We start from the raw sequence: 14,046 nt of genomic DNA, 5'->3' as shown, positions 1-14,046 counted from the left end.
AACTATTACCAATTATGTGAATTCAGTAGTCTGCTAATGAACGATAAGATAATGGGTCTATGTTCAAGAGTACAGAAGACAAATAGTTGTTTACATGTCAAAAATTCCTTTTCAGTTTGGGTCACTGCACTCACATACACACGGGATTTTGAGGCCACACTTCACAGAAGTGTAGCTCCAAGCCAAGGCTGCTGACGCTGCAGGTAATGGCACTTCAGTCTTCAAACCTGGTTGTTTAGTATTCTATTAATGAGCAGTTTTCCATAGCATTAATTAATGGTATTGGATGATAAAGATGATTTTATCCTCTGCCTGTCTCACAGAGCCATGGAGCAATCCCATTTGTGCCATAGTACACAGATCCATTGCTATCATAAGTATGTTGCAGTGGAATTTGGCTCTGTATTTGCAGAGCTCACATCACCTGTCACTGAAATCTGGCTACTTTTAGACAGGAAAAATAGCACTGATTTTAGCAGGGGGAACAAAAGCTAAAAGTCAGCTGAAATGGCTTCAGAGAATAGGTAAGAAGAACACAAGGCATTTACTTGATCCAGAGTTTCTTCAGGACACTAGGTCCACTTATTCATGTAAGTCTGAGAAATGATATCTGATCCCTCACAGCCATGAGTATAATGCCAACTGAAAAAGTGGAAACTACTTGCCAGTGTGAAAGTTACAGACTGGTTTTGCACAGAGCCACCTCCTTTCATGTCGAGCGTATGTGTGTTTTATTATCATTTGTTTGTTTTTCACTGTGAACTTTCACTGTAGAACCTTTTCTTGTATTCAGTTTCACAGTACTGGATCCTTGGGAGGTCATGTTGTGAAACTGGAGAGCTCTTTTGTACATTTTACCTTAAAAAGCAGTGAAAAAGCAAATAGATGGGGATTTACCTCCCAGGAAAATGGATAACTTATCTCTCTGTATGTGAAAATATAGCCACTGGAAAGTAAATGCCTCTAAAAAGACCTAACATACCCAATACCAGTTTTGGAAAACATCAAAGTTGGCAGCTGTCTAGCACAGTGGCCTGCCAGAGGTAGTTAAACAGCTGTTTTCCATACTTTGTTTATGCTAGAGCTTTGGACAGTGAGACTTATGGCAGTAGGGAAGCCAGAGTTTAAGTGGTATGGAACTCTAAGGAACAGCTAAGACCTCTGTCTCTAACTGCAGACAGTGTGGTTTTGCAGAGTAGTTTTGGACTTGCAAATCAGACTGTAGCGATCAGACTGTAGTTCTGTAGAAGAAAATTGAAATGCAGTTTCTAGAGTTTCTAGTTTCACCTTTATCACCAAATGATGTCAACAGAAGTCTGGGAACTTCTGGAAGATCAAAATCAAGCACAGCTGAAAATCAAGTATTCACATTGTCAGGGTTGAATCTTTCTTGTATATCAGCTTTATTTCCTGTTCTCTGAGAACTACTTGTTCCACTTTTACCACCTGAGGCCATACCATTTGGCACGGTCTCACCTTTTTGCTCTGCAGTGTTAACAACTCACAAAATCACCAGAAGAGAGCATTTTTCTGCAGCAGCTAGCAGCAATGTTGGTTCTCACTGCAAGCAGAGCCAACAACAGCAAAAGTCAAACCAAAGATCTAACCATGCCCAATCAAAGGTCATCTCCTGTATCACATCCCATTAGTCAAAAGGCAGAAAGGGCCAGTCGTGATTTAGAGTAACCTGAAATAAAGCACTATTGCTTGGCTTGGAAGGAATTCCAGCTTTTGTAATGGATCTAGCAGAACTGTACATTAATGTGGTCTGAACTAATTTATGTTTTGTAAATGTATAAAAGCTGATGGGAAAGCAATAGCCCCCTGCTAAGCTATATCTCTTGGAAGAAAAATGAGATGGAACAGGATTGGGCCTTGTAAAATCTTGAAGATAATAGGAAAAAGAGTGTGCTGTTATTCATCCTCAAGAACTGGTAGCTTCTTCCTTCTTCTGGGCAGCTTGTGCTCATCCACCAGTGGTCAGTTCAGACATCTGCATGCATTTTGGTCTACTCCATCAGAAAGAAACAGTAAATAGGATGACAGCATATGCAGTTCTGTGTGTAGATCTTCTGTGTGTTTACCTTCTGATTGCCTAAGGTTGGACTGGCAAGTATAGTATTTGAGGTGAAAGAAGAGTTTGTATTTTTATGAAATTGAGAAGGAAAAAAAACCCCACAAATGTACTGTTTTCCGATATTCCCCTCTGTCACTGACTAAATATATGTAGCATTACACTACAATAGGAGCTGCTCAGCCTGTCAGCGTAGAGGAGTACTTCAAGCAGAATTTTTACTGGGGGAAATTCAGACATTCATCCCCAAATAAAAGTCCCAGGAATGTGCATGCACATCACTTAAGAAGCTTCAAAAAATCACAGCTTTCATGTATGATGTTCTGTAGTATAAGCATTAGATGAACATATGCCAGTACTGGCCTGAGATTCAAATTTTCCCTTATCCTGGCCTCACTAACTTAGTTTACTAGATTAAAATTTCCTAATTTTACTACATTTTCTCTCTCAAGAGAGCTAATTCTTCTCTCAATACTATGCCACTTTTCCTCCTGCAGTATTTGTCTTCTCTTGATTTCTTCTCCTCCATGTTCAGGAAGGGCAAGTGAGCTCAATGCTCCACACTCACATCTCTCTCAAGCTATGAACTGCATTCTCAGTTAAGTCATCAACAATTCAGTAACTAACAGAAACAGATATTCTTTCTAATATTTCTACAGTTATTATTTCTATTTCAGAAAAACTCTATTCTAAATGTTAAAAAGTGTTAACAGAAATCTGTTAAGGACAAAAAAGTAAAAAGAGGGGGGGAAAAAAAGCTCTCATTGTAGAGCTAGAGAAATCATTCCAAGGCTGAAGTGTATTAATTGGGCCCATGTGCCAGCTGTTAACTCATCAGCAAGTCATGGCTCTTGGAGCCTAGGAGAACTCCTGGTGGCTGCCAGAGCTTTTACCTCTACTCCTCAGTTATGCATGGGTGCATATATCCTGCCAGACTTTCAAGTCTGCCATTTTGGCCCCAGGTTCAAAGGCCTTCAGACATTTCTGGAAGGACAGTTATTCTTGTTTTAGACCACTGACAATGTTAATGGTAAGAGCAGATTTTGATCTCATATTTTGTGAGTCAGATTTTTATTTGTTGTTTCCTGAAGTCTGTGCGAAAGGAGCAGAGGGTACTCTAGGGTCCAGCTTGAGGACCAGTAGAGAAGCCTGGAGTTCTGTTTGTTGTCAAAGGTGATGAGAGCGATTCACAAAAAGTGTTAATTTCTGTGGAGGTTACCGCTATGGAAACCAAAGAGGTGACTCATGAGAAATGCATGGTTTCAGGATAGACAGGTGAGAATTGTTTCCAAATCCTGTAAAGAACAAGTTGAGCTAATAACAGTGCTGCACAGTCCTGACTGCATGGACTGAACTGAAAACTGCTGTAACGTTATTGCGTACCTTTTTTGCGTCACTGGGGGTAAGCTGGTGTTTATTAATTAGTGACTAAGGTATCATACCATGATCTACTTTCTCCAGGCAGCTCCTGAGCCCCCCAAACACCTTTTTTAAGAAATTTACCCTTTTACACAACTGTGGAAAGTACCTTTTAATGACACTAATATGTACTGATGTACTGAAGTATGATGTTAAATGCCATTGCCTTCAATGGGACACAAACTCATGCTTATTTGAACTTAACTGATCTGTTGACTTTGGAGCCTTAGTTTTTTCAACATTTGGTATAAATTGTACAAAACTTTTCCACTTTCAATTTTAATTCGCATTGACCTCTATAGATGAGTCACTGAAAGCACAAGGATGTGTCAGTGGTCTAAGCCAACTCTATCACTATCACGTACTGTACATGACATCTTTTATTTTCTTCCTGTTTCCATTTAAATATATATACCAGGAGAAAAAAAAAGGGGGGGGAGGGGGGGATTTTTTCTCCCACTCATTTCCTCTCTTCTATACTTCTGACTCAAAAATTCAGTGAAATACCTGTGTGTTGAAGCACTAATATTTAGTTTATCTAAACATTTCCATTCAAAAGTCCCAGTTTAAGTTATTTATTATTTTCATAAACTTTAGCCTCTTTGGCTGAACTTAGTCCAATGCTGTTCTCTTTCCAAAAGTATTTTTGGAAAATTTGGGTATGACTCAAGCAAAAACAAAATCTAACAAAAAAAATAAAATAAAATACACTTTTCCCACCATTTCCCCCAGATCTTTGGAGAAGGTATAATGGCCAAATCCTTTCAGATAAAAATCTGGCATTTGTCATGAAACAGTCTGTAAAAGAAAAAGATGCCTTCTAACATCTTTCTGAAAACAGTTGGAGGCAGATGGAATTATCAATTCCATTCTCTCAAATGAAGAAACCGAAGCAATGGGGTCGGGAATTGAATTTTCCTATACTTTGGTTGGTGTTCTAAGTTAATTGATAATAATCTCCAACACTCTAAACATGTGTTCCTTTTATAGCTAAAGTTGCACAAAGACTCAAAGTGGTGGTTAACAGCTGGATATGCAGTCTAGTGTGTACTGGGTAACTGACAAGCTCAAGGACATCAGTGCACTGAACAGGCACCATCAAGTGAATGCTGAATGCTGAAAGCACTCACACGCAGATTTTGTTCTTTCTGCAGTTCTTGTGAGGCATGGCAAAGAGATATTTCATGACTGCTTCATTCACTTAATAGCATTGTATTTGGCCACTGAATTATAGTGTGTTGACATGGTATTGAAATTTCTCTCATGAGCCTCAACATGTTTGTTTATTTGTTTGTTTTCAAGAGAGTTTTTAGAAAATAGTAGAGTCAGATGCCCAGAAAGCCAGTAGAGTTTGCAGCTATTCTTCATCTGCTCCTTTGACTATTCCATCCATGAAATATAAGTACTGTGAATTGTAAATGTGTGAGCAGTTCCACTGAAGTTTAGTAAGCATTTAGGTGCTTTGTTGGATGGATTCTGTTTGTGCTCCATAGCATAAAAAGTCCATGTGGTGGTGAAAAAAAATAATGAGTTTTTCAGCCAAGATAATGTCTTTGAGGAAATGCTCTTATTTTCTAAAATGTTCTTCAAGAACAAGAAAAAACTGGGCTGTGAGAATGCTTAATTTATATTCCCAGTCACTTTTAATGAAGGAGCTCATAGTTCAGATTCTCTTGATGCTGCAGAAAACAAAAGTTTTTTGCAAGCTGCTGTCTTTGTCATGTATCATTCCAGAAAACATGGATTGAGTGAGTGTAGTAACATATTCTGAAGATATCTCACCTTTTAAATTCTCAGAGCCAGAAGTAAACACTGGAGATCTTTCCCCATAGCCCCCATTGGATCAAACCACTCTGCACATTGTGCAGTGAAGAAAAAATATACATAAAATAACTGTTTGCCGAGTAAGTTTGCTGATTCTTATTATTGCCACCAAACAACTGTGTCTGAATGACTTATGCCTGAAGGAGGAAAATATCATTTTCAGTGAAGCAGTTAAAGGTCCTATCACAATCCATCCATGTAAGGAAGTGTGTGTGTTCGAGCAGTGATTTCCTTGCTTTTGAGCAGTTGGCTTCAAAGTCAGTAATGCTCTTTAAGTCAATAGGCATTTTTGTGTACAATTTCCCTGTGCATAATAGTAAGTTCTGGTTGTAGTGAACAGAGATGTGACTTAGTATGTTGTATAGCAGGGACTGAGGCATAAGCCTGTACCCAAGGAGAATCAAACATAAATTTTTCTTGTGGGTTTCACTGATATTTCCTAAAAAGCAGAGGAACAGTCAGGAATCTAGACTTCCAGCCCATCCTTGGGAGAGTATGTTGTAGAGAACATAGCTCATTTCTGTGCATCATTCTCCTCTTCATTTCCCCTGAACTCCTTTTCTTAGATCCAGATGCTTCTGCCCTGGTCTTTCCAGGGCTTTCCTTTTCTAGAATCTGGTCAGACAAAAGTTGGGTTCCATTCAAGCACAATTAGACTTTGAGGCTTCTAAAGACTAGGCTTGCTAGATGACTGCTTTATCACCGGGTGTATCCCTTATGTTGACCCTGGCCACCCTCTTTTTGGCAAAGATATCTCAAAGGCTCCTCCTTAGACTGCAGAACTCTTGGCAATGGCACCACTGCCTCAAGTCAATCCATGACTCATTGGTTATGTGTAGACAACAGAGGCTGTACCTGTTGTTCAGGTTTGCTCTAATACATACCTAACACTTGGTTCTGTTATTCTCCAGTTCATGACCCTCTTGCTCCTTGACTCATCTTCCCCACCATATTCTCCTTACTGAGTTTAATCAAAATACTTTGATCTTTCTCTTCAGAGGAAAGAGAAGGGTCATTTATTGACCAGACACAATGTTTTGTTGTTTGGCATTGACCACATTTGCTGTTCTGTTTTTCTTTTTTAGAAGAAGAAAGTAAGAAGTCCACATATGATGCTGGAGGCTTCCTGGTCCTGCTGCTGCCAATCTACAAAATTCAGATAACTGGCCCAGTGATTATGATCTTCTCACTATTGTCACAGTTGCTTTGAGAAGCTCCCACAGGAGAAGCCAGATAATGTGAGGAAAAGAACAGAGGTAAGATTGGTCCATTATCACCTATAAGCCTGATCTGGACACAGAGCTCCTGTGTCCATGCTTCCTTTCGCTCAAGCTTTCTTCAGACATTGTTGTGCAAGGTCTCACCCGCAGATGTACATCCTCAGAACAGACTTAGAAAAGAAAGAATTGGCACTTTCATGCCACACCCATTTAGTGGAGAGAACGCTTTGATCTCTGTGGCTACCCATCTAACAGCCCCACATAGCAGTAAATTCATACACTCTTTTTTTCTTTTTCAAATATATCTGCCAAGAAAGAAAAAAGTGAAAGGAAAAAAGCAGCAATTCCAGGAAGAAGCTGAAGTCTATGAAGTGATCTTTCACTCCCTCTTGCAAAGCTATTGCTAGTCAGCACCACCACGAATCTATCAGAGTATTTTCGGTAACAAGCTTTTGAAAAGCTGAATTTAAAATAAGAAGTGGGAAGTGGAGAGGGAGGCATGGGGAGTATCTTCAAACCAAATGCCACAACTGCTCACAAGGCACTCTATAATTCAGAACTGGGTACCCTCAGGCACGCTGTGCACACATTTATATTTTCAAGGGAACAGACCCACAATGCAAACACTGTGAGTGGTTTTGCCTTAAGGATCCTGTACGATTTATGCACACGAGAGCTCTTGTCGCTTGTAAGTAGAGGTCAGGAACCTGCCTGGGTGGAGAAGGCAGAGTCAGTGCTTTCCTGAAATCCCTCCTTGTGCCAGGAAATAATCACCACACCCACAGCTACTACATTTGAGCCAAGGTGTTCCAGGGACACAGTCTGTCATATAGGGCACGCCTGTGGAAAAAGGTTTTATAAACCATATCCCGTTTCTTTAATCTTCCATTCCTTGTTGCTGAAAGAAATGGGGGAAAAAAAAAAAAAAAAAATCAAGGTAGTTGCTTGTGAGGGAAAATAAAAGGCGTTTCTGTTCAATATCCAAAAGGAAAAGATCAAAAATAAAACTTCTGATTTTTCACATATTCCAGATTGCTCAAGACAGGGTTTATTTCCACTGGGTTAAATAGCAGGTAATGAAGTCTTGACTATGGTAGCATAAATCAACTCTTTTGATGGAATAAAGTCATAAGGAGGAGAACAAAGAACAGGCGGAGAGGCTACAGTACCAAATGTTACTTGTTAAAATGTAGAACTGGTATTTGTTCCTGGTAGGCATCTTAATCTGTGATTTATTGTTGATTCAAAAATGCTACATTTTTTTTATTAGCTCAGAATGGATTTGAAACTACCATTGCTACATAAAATGGCTAATTGTGTTTTATTACTTCATTTCAAGTACAATTCTATCTTAGTGCCAAACATCAGGCTGAGAAAAATGACGTATTTTATTTAAAATAATTGCCTTTAAAAATGAGTTGGTTTCTTTTGGCTGTGATTATATTACTGAAAATTTTATTATGAATGAAAATCCTAGATAGTTGTTTCTTGTCAGTATCATCTGTCTAGTATCTCCTCAGTTCAGAAAACATCCAGATTTGTTTGATTTTATAGCATATAAATTCTTCTGAATCTTCGACTTCTCTCTCTCTTTTTTTTTTTTTCCTCAGATATGTTTTGAAACTTAAAGTCTGATAGTTTTCTCATACATACTTAAAACATCACATCACTCATTTTGTGTGGAGGCCAGTGATGTCTGAGAATGAGTAGTCAGAACAGAGGCACAGAGATGTCCTCAGAGCTGTTGCAGAATTGTGTGTGTGTAGTTGTGTGTGTAGGTGATCTACACACGAGCTTTTCCCTAATTGCAAATTACAGGGAAATCAGTGTACAGCAATCCTAGTCATCTTCCTATTTAAAACCACAAGCACTATACAGAGGGAGCTGGGAAGAGATCTTTGTTTTTTAAAAAAAACACATGGCTTTGTTGTTTGATGGCATGGCCACATGAGGTTGTGGGAGAGCAACAGACACCTCTCATCCAAGTTGGGTGTTACGAAAAGCCAGGAGATGACTCGCCTTTGTCATCTTTTGTGACAGTGGAGTGAATTACTGCTCTCCATTTTCTTATCTACACTGGAGGTGTTCAAGGCCAGGTTGGATGGGGCCCTGGGAAACCTGACCTAGTAGCTGGAGACCCTGCCCACAACAGGCAAATTGGAGCTTGGTGATCTTTAAGATTACTTCCAATCCAAGCTATTCTGTCTCTATAATTCTGTGATATAAGACCTGAGAGTTCCAAGGCTTTTCCTAAGCTTGGGCACCGAAGGCTTCTGTTCCAGACCTGCCAATCTGAAGCAGATCTTCTTAACTTTCTTGGATAGAATCTGTAGTAAGAAGTGCTACCTACTCGTTTCACTCTTCATGGCTACGAGCATTAACATATCCTTCTGAGAGCAATAAGCAATGGAAGAAAATGTCACGAAGATGATATCACTGTGGTCGCTGCTCCTGACTCTACTTGTCAGATGCGGCAAGTTGCTCAGCCGAGAAAGCTGTGCATGCTCTGTGGAACAGGGATAACAGCAGAGAATACTTCAGGGTCATTCTCATTTGTAAAGTCTTTTGAGATTCCTCGATGACAAGATACAGCATAAATCACTACATTCTGTTTTCAAATATGCTAGTTCAGACAGCAGGTTTTGTAGGTAATTTATATTTTGCTCCATTGCCTGGAAAAATCAAACTCTCCTGAATAACTGTAGTTTAGTGAAATGGCACTGAAGCCAGAATTCATTTATTTCTGCTGCTATTCTTCTTATGAAAGTATGTAACTATAACTAAGCAGTGTCATTCTTTCAGACAGATGGAAGCAATTGTCTTCTGGGTAGATGTGTACGGTTGGCTGTATGGTTATTCCTAAAGCTAGGTAGCACCATTTCTAACTTAGTGTGTGATACATGATGTTGGTAGTGTTTGAATGTGTGACTGTAACAGGAGGTGTGAAGCACAGCGACAGCTCCAAAATCCACTCAACTTAATCTAGGTCTTTTCGTTTACTTCACTGGCTATTGAATAGCACCTATAAAATGTAGTTTATTGTATGCGTTGCATTGTGAACACATTCTGAGTTATTGTCAGTGGCAGTAATGGCAAACAGCTGAGGTAACTTCTGTTCTAGGGGAACTGCTTTCCAACTATTCCTTGAAACTAACTTTCCCCATTTTTCATTGGGCTTTAGATATATGTGTTTGAACAAAAGTGTTAGGGACACATTATATTGCCGGAATCTAGTGAGCTGATTTTTCAGGCATTAATACAGAAACATCATATGGCTTTATTTTAGTCTAATAAAATTATGTGGGTGACTTAGTGTTTATGTCTTTGGCTTAGAAGATGCTGTCCACTTGACATGTTGTATGAAGGAAAATAGCTTGGTGCTGTTTCTCTTGCAGATGAGCATTTGGCCAGAAAGGTGGGGGGGTATCTGTTGGTTGTTTTTTTTTTTTTAACTGTTAATTGGCTACCAATTGACTAATAAAAATCCAGTACCCTAAAACAGAGGCTTAAAAATAGAGCAGCTTGTGGTATACCTAAAATCCAGCTTCTAGAAAGGATCCACTCCATTTCAGACATTTCTCAACGCTGTCAGATTTTCCACCAGATTTATAATGAGCACTTTGTAAAGCTCTGGCTCCTAAGCTGAATACTGAGCATTTGCAAAGTTCTCCCTGAGGAATTTTCCAGCCACCCTTAGGGCCCAGGAGTATGAAGCCCTTTCTGATGTCCCCATGCACAGAGCTCCGCGCTCTGCCTGAACCTGAATGGAAGTGGCTCTGCATCTCACAAAATAAGGGCACAAAATGAAAATCTGGGATAAAATAATGCAGTGGGTTTAAAATGATTTTTAGACACTGGGTTTGGATCCTTCTCAGGCTGCTCACACCTGTTTAGATGAGTTGTCTCGGCAGAGTCATGTGGGTGCATCTCAGAGCAGCTTTTGGCCTCTGTGGCATCATTCCATGTCTTGAGCTACAGCCTTGCGTCGGTTGCACAGGGTGGGTCCCGGCAAAGTGGCAGAACTGAAGGCTTATCTTGGCTGCCATGCAAAAATGCTGGATGTTTCCATATTTCAAAGAGTGCTTTGCATAAGCTGTGCACGACGACTGTGCTGTGGCAAACCCATCTCTGGGAAGGTAATGTCCTGGCCATGGCAGGGGTATTTCTAGCCAGTTCCTCACTGTACTACTGGAGATTCTGCTTGTCCTAACACTGCCTGAAATTAAAGCCAGATGAGAGGCAAAATTTATTCCACCCTTTAGGTGAGAAAAAATGGATGGTAAAACCTTTTGAGCATTGGAAGCACTTGGGAGAAGGCTGAGGTTTGAGTATGTACAGTGTATCTGCACATCCCGGTTCTGCCAGTGTAATTCTCTGGACAAAAACAACAGTGCTTCTGTTCACAGGATGGATTCAGGATGATCCCTGGCAAATTAAAACTATTTGACAGTTGTTGCTTTCTTCTAGTGTGTTTCCTAAAATTAATTTAAAGGAATTACTCTGGCAGTGCTTAGAAGCCAACAGACTTAGAGAGTGATCAAAAGCTTGGAGGACTGAAATCAGAAATGCAGATAGATACGTATCGGTCAGGTTTCTTTGCCCTGCTTACAGACATCATTTGAGAGAGAATGTGTTATTGCATAAACTGACGCCTTGCCACACAAAAAGGACACAGTTCTGCTTTGGGTGCATCAGCTGTAAGAGGCACCTGTTGCTGAGCTGCTCACTGAAATGCTGTGTGGCAGCTCGATGCTGGCTTTCCACAGGCAGAAAACATCTGTGACATGAAGGTTGGCTGAGTGCATGCACAGAGTTTCAAACTCTGCAGGCTCTGATGTTTTCCTTTACCAGAAAACTGACTTCCTGAGTCCAAACCATTATCCCAGGACTCAGTCATAGCAGTTAGCTTGCGTTTTTGTAGGAGGTTGCCTGGGAGCAGCATCAACACAAACTTTTCATAACATAGATGCGAATTAACATGCTTAAATTACAAGCATACTTAATTGCTCTCTAACCAGGGAGGCACTCAAGTTTCTCTCCGTAATTTCAGTGGGTGGTGAACACATCTATGAATATTTTTAGTATCCTAACTTTGGCATCTGTCCATTCTGGTTCCCCATATAGTTGATAGAGAGTGAGACAGAAAAGGAGAGAAAACCCAGAACACACACTCAAGAGCACTTTCCTATAGAATGACCCAGGGCAGCGGGCTCTATGAAGATTATATACCTGCTGGTGTCAGAGCTTCAAGGTTTTCATTTTTTTTATTTTTTTAATAGTGAAATTAAATAGAAAAAGGATTTCTGTATAATAATAGGGCAAAAATTTACTGTATTGTTTGGACTGTTTCTTCTTCCACATGCTGAGAAGGGAAAAAAGGCCTACATTCAGGAGGTAGAAACCCAGTAGGTTTAGGGAAGCATCAAATTTTTATAGTTTCAAGAGCTGAACTTCTGTTTGTGCTTTTAAAAATTAACTGGAGAAGCACTCAGTGTAGTGAGTATCCATACTTAGTAAAGCCTGTTTTGCATCCTTTCAGATAATGCTTTTCATAACCAAGGGGCAATTTTGTGACTTGCTATGGTCATGACTACACAGCGTACTATAAAACAGCTATTGATAGGAATCTGGAACACATAATCCAGTGACTCATAACAGTCTTCCTAAGGCAATGATTAAGGCAAATGCATAGGTTAGCTGAGGGTAGATGTCGCACTGTGTGCACAATGCTATCCCCAACCTCCTGTTTTATGGCATGCAGACTGATTTGGGTTTGATGCTGCAGAGAGGCAGGAGATGTCCTAGGAATCCCCTGAGTATAGTCCTTGGAAAAGACTTGAGCAGTTCAGCTGGACTGTGTGCCTGGAAGGAAGCAACATGATATTCCTCCTTCCTCTCTCAAAGGGTGTAGCCCATGCACTCTTGTGAGCACCAGAAATACAGCTTTGCCCTGTCCTGATATCAGCTGTGCTAAAGGTTTTCTCCCCATCCCTCATTCCTACTGGGCAAGGAGCGGGCAGGCTGTAGCTCTGTATGACAAGGCTTTGTGTTTCACCTCAGACATTTTTGCCTAAAAATGTCTGTTTAAAATGTCAAATATTTCTTAGGGCCTTGGCATGCTGTTTGCCAGTCTGTGCAAGTTCTCTTCAGAAGCAGAACATTCAGATCTCCATAGCTCTAATTAGGAGTAGGTCAAGACATAAACAGCAAAGACTAAAATTAGCTATGCTTGTTACTGACATTAGTTATCATTTATAACAGCAGACCTTGCTAAGTTCTGAGGCTCTTTCATGATCATTTGCTGTCCAATAATGAGTAGCAACTCAGTCCAATTTCTAAGTAGCAGCAAATCAAGGGGAATAAATAACAATTTAAATAACTTTCTGGCAGAGTAGAAGCTAAATATTAAGTGAGAGTACTGTGTGTGCCATTGGGTAATCCTATCAGAGGTATTTTTGGAGTATTGTCTTGTACTCTAGCATAGTTGTGAGAGAGTTGTCACAGAGAATCCTTACAAGAACACAGGTATTTTGAGTTCCACACTGATAGGAAAAGTCAGGAATAAAATGAGGAGTCATAATGTTAGATTCATGAAAAATCTGAAGATGTACCACAGAAAAGTATTCACTTTTTGCTATTGGCTGAAAAGTGACAGCTACTTAAAACTGCAATTCCTTTGAGTCAGAGGTCCAAAAAATATCAGTAACTTGTTTCCTAGGCAAGGGTACATGTAGGAGGGGACCTTGTAGGAAGGAACTGAATTAAAATCCACCTTAAAAATCAAATGGATAATAACAGGGAACCTAAAAGGAATGAGAATAGAGACTAATCAGACAAGAAAGCAGCAGTCTGGAGGTCAAAGGGCAAAAATAAAGTAAGAATTGCCAAAAGTCAAGCTGTGTGAGACCTTAAAAAGGAAATAAAACTAATACAAAATAAATAATTAAATAAATAAAGATCAACAATCTAAATAGGAATTGAACACAAAAGAAAAAAAAGGAAACTGTCCTGCAATAGACAAGGGTGGAGATTTATTATTATTTTTCCTAAGTCTGATACACCGTGCCATTTTTCTTTATTCACAAAGTCACTGACAACAGAGAGAGAGATGATATGGCCAGAGAGAATTACTTCTGTAGTGACAGATGCAGAACTCATATACGCTACATCAAGCTTGTATTGCAGGGAGCAGGTTAATCTCCACCTCAGAAATACTGAGGAAGCAGCATGTGAAATCTCCAGTTCATCACAAAACTCCTCTCCTCAACACTGAAGACAGAGAAGATAACTGATGAACAGAGAACATATCCATCTCTCCAAACGGGATAAAAAGTGAGAAGGCGCTCTGAATATTTTGAGGTCATTTACTCCGCAACAACCTGCATGTCTGTAGAACAAATGTTGCAGGAAAGGATAAAGATAAGCAGAAAAATGGAAAATGTTTTCAGACTGGTTTGGTCATAGTCTGATCACGCCAGACTAGTGTAATATCTTTCTCTAACGCGACTG

At 39.8% G+C, this 14,046-nt stretch overlaps 1 long non-coding RNA gene across 2 annotated transcripts in view; it reads left to right on the top strand.

The window, feature by feature from the left end:
- The first annotated feature begins 6,360 nt into the window (after positions 1 to 6,360).
- The window catches only part of LOC116653020 (uncharacterized), a 33,828-nt gene continuing 26,142 nt past the window's right edge, over positions 6,361 to 14,046 (top strand). For both annotated transcript variants that reach the window (XR_014943586.1, XR_004306383.2), the window contains exon 1: positions 6,361 to 6,573. This is a non-coding gene — a long non-coding RNA (uncharacterized LOC116653020). The remainder of the gene's footprint in view (positions 6,574 to 14,046) is intronic.

Source organism: Coturnix japonica, chromosome 2 (assembly GCF_054131305.1).
Source record: "Coturnix japonica strain WE chromosome 2, WE-NBRP24, whole genome shotgun sequence".
Lineage (NCBI taxonomy): Eukaryota > Metazoa > Chordata > Aves > Galliformes > Phasianidae > Coturnix > Coturnix japonica.
The sequence above is the reverse complement of the archived record's forward strand: the minus strand, read 5'-3'. Positions and strand labels throughout refer to the sequence as shown.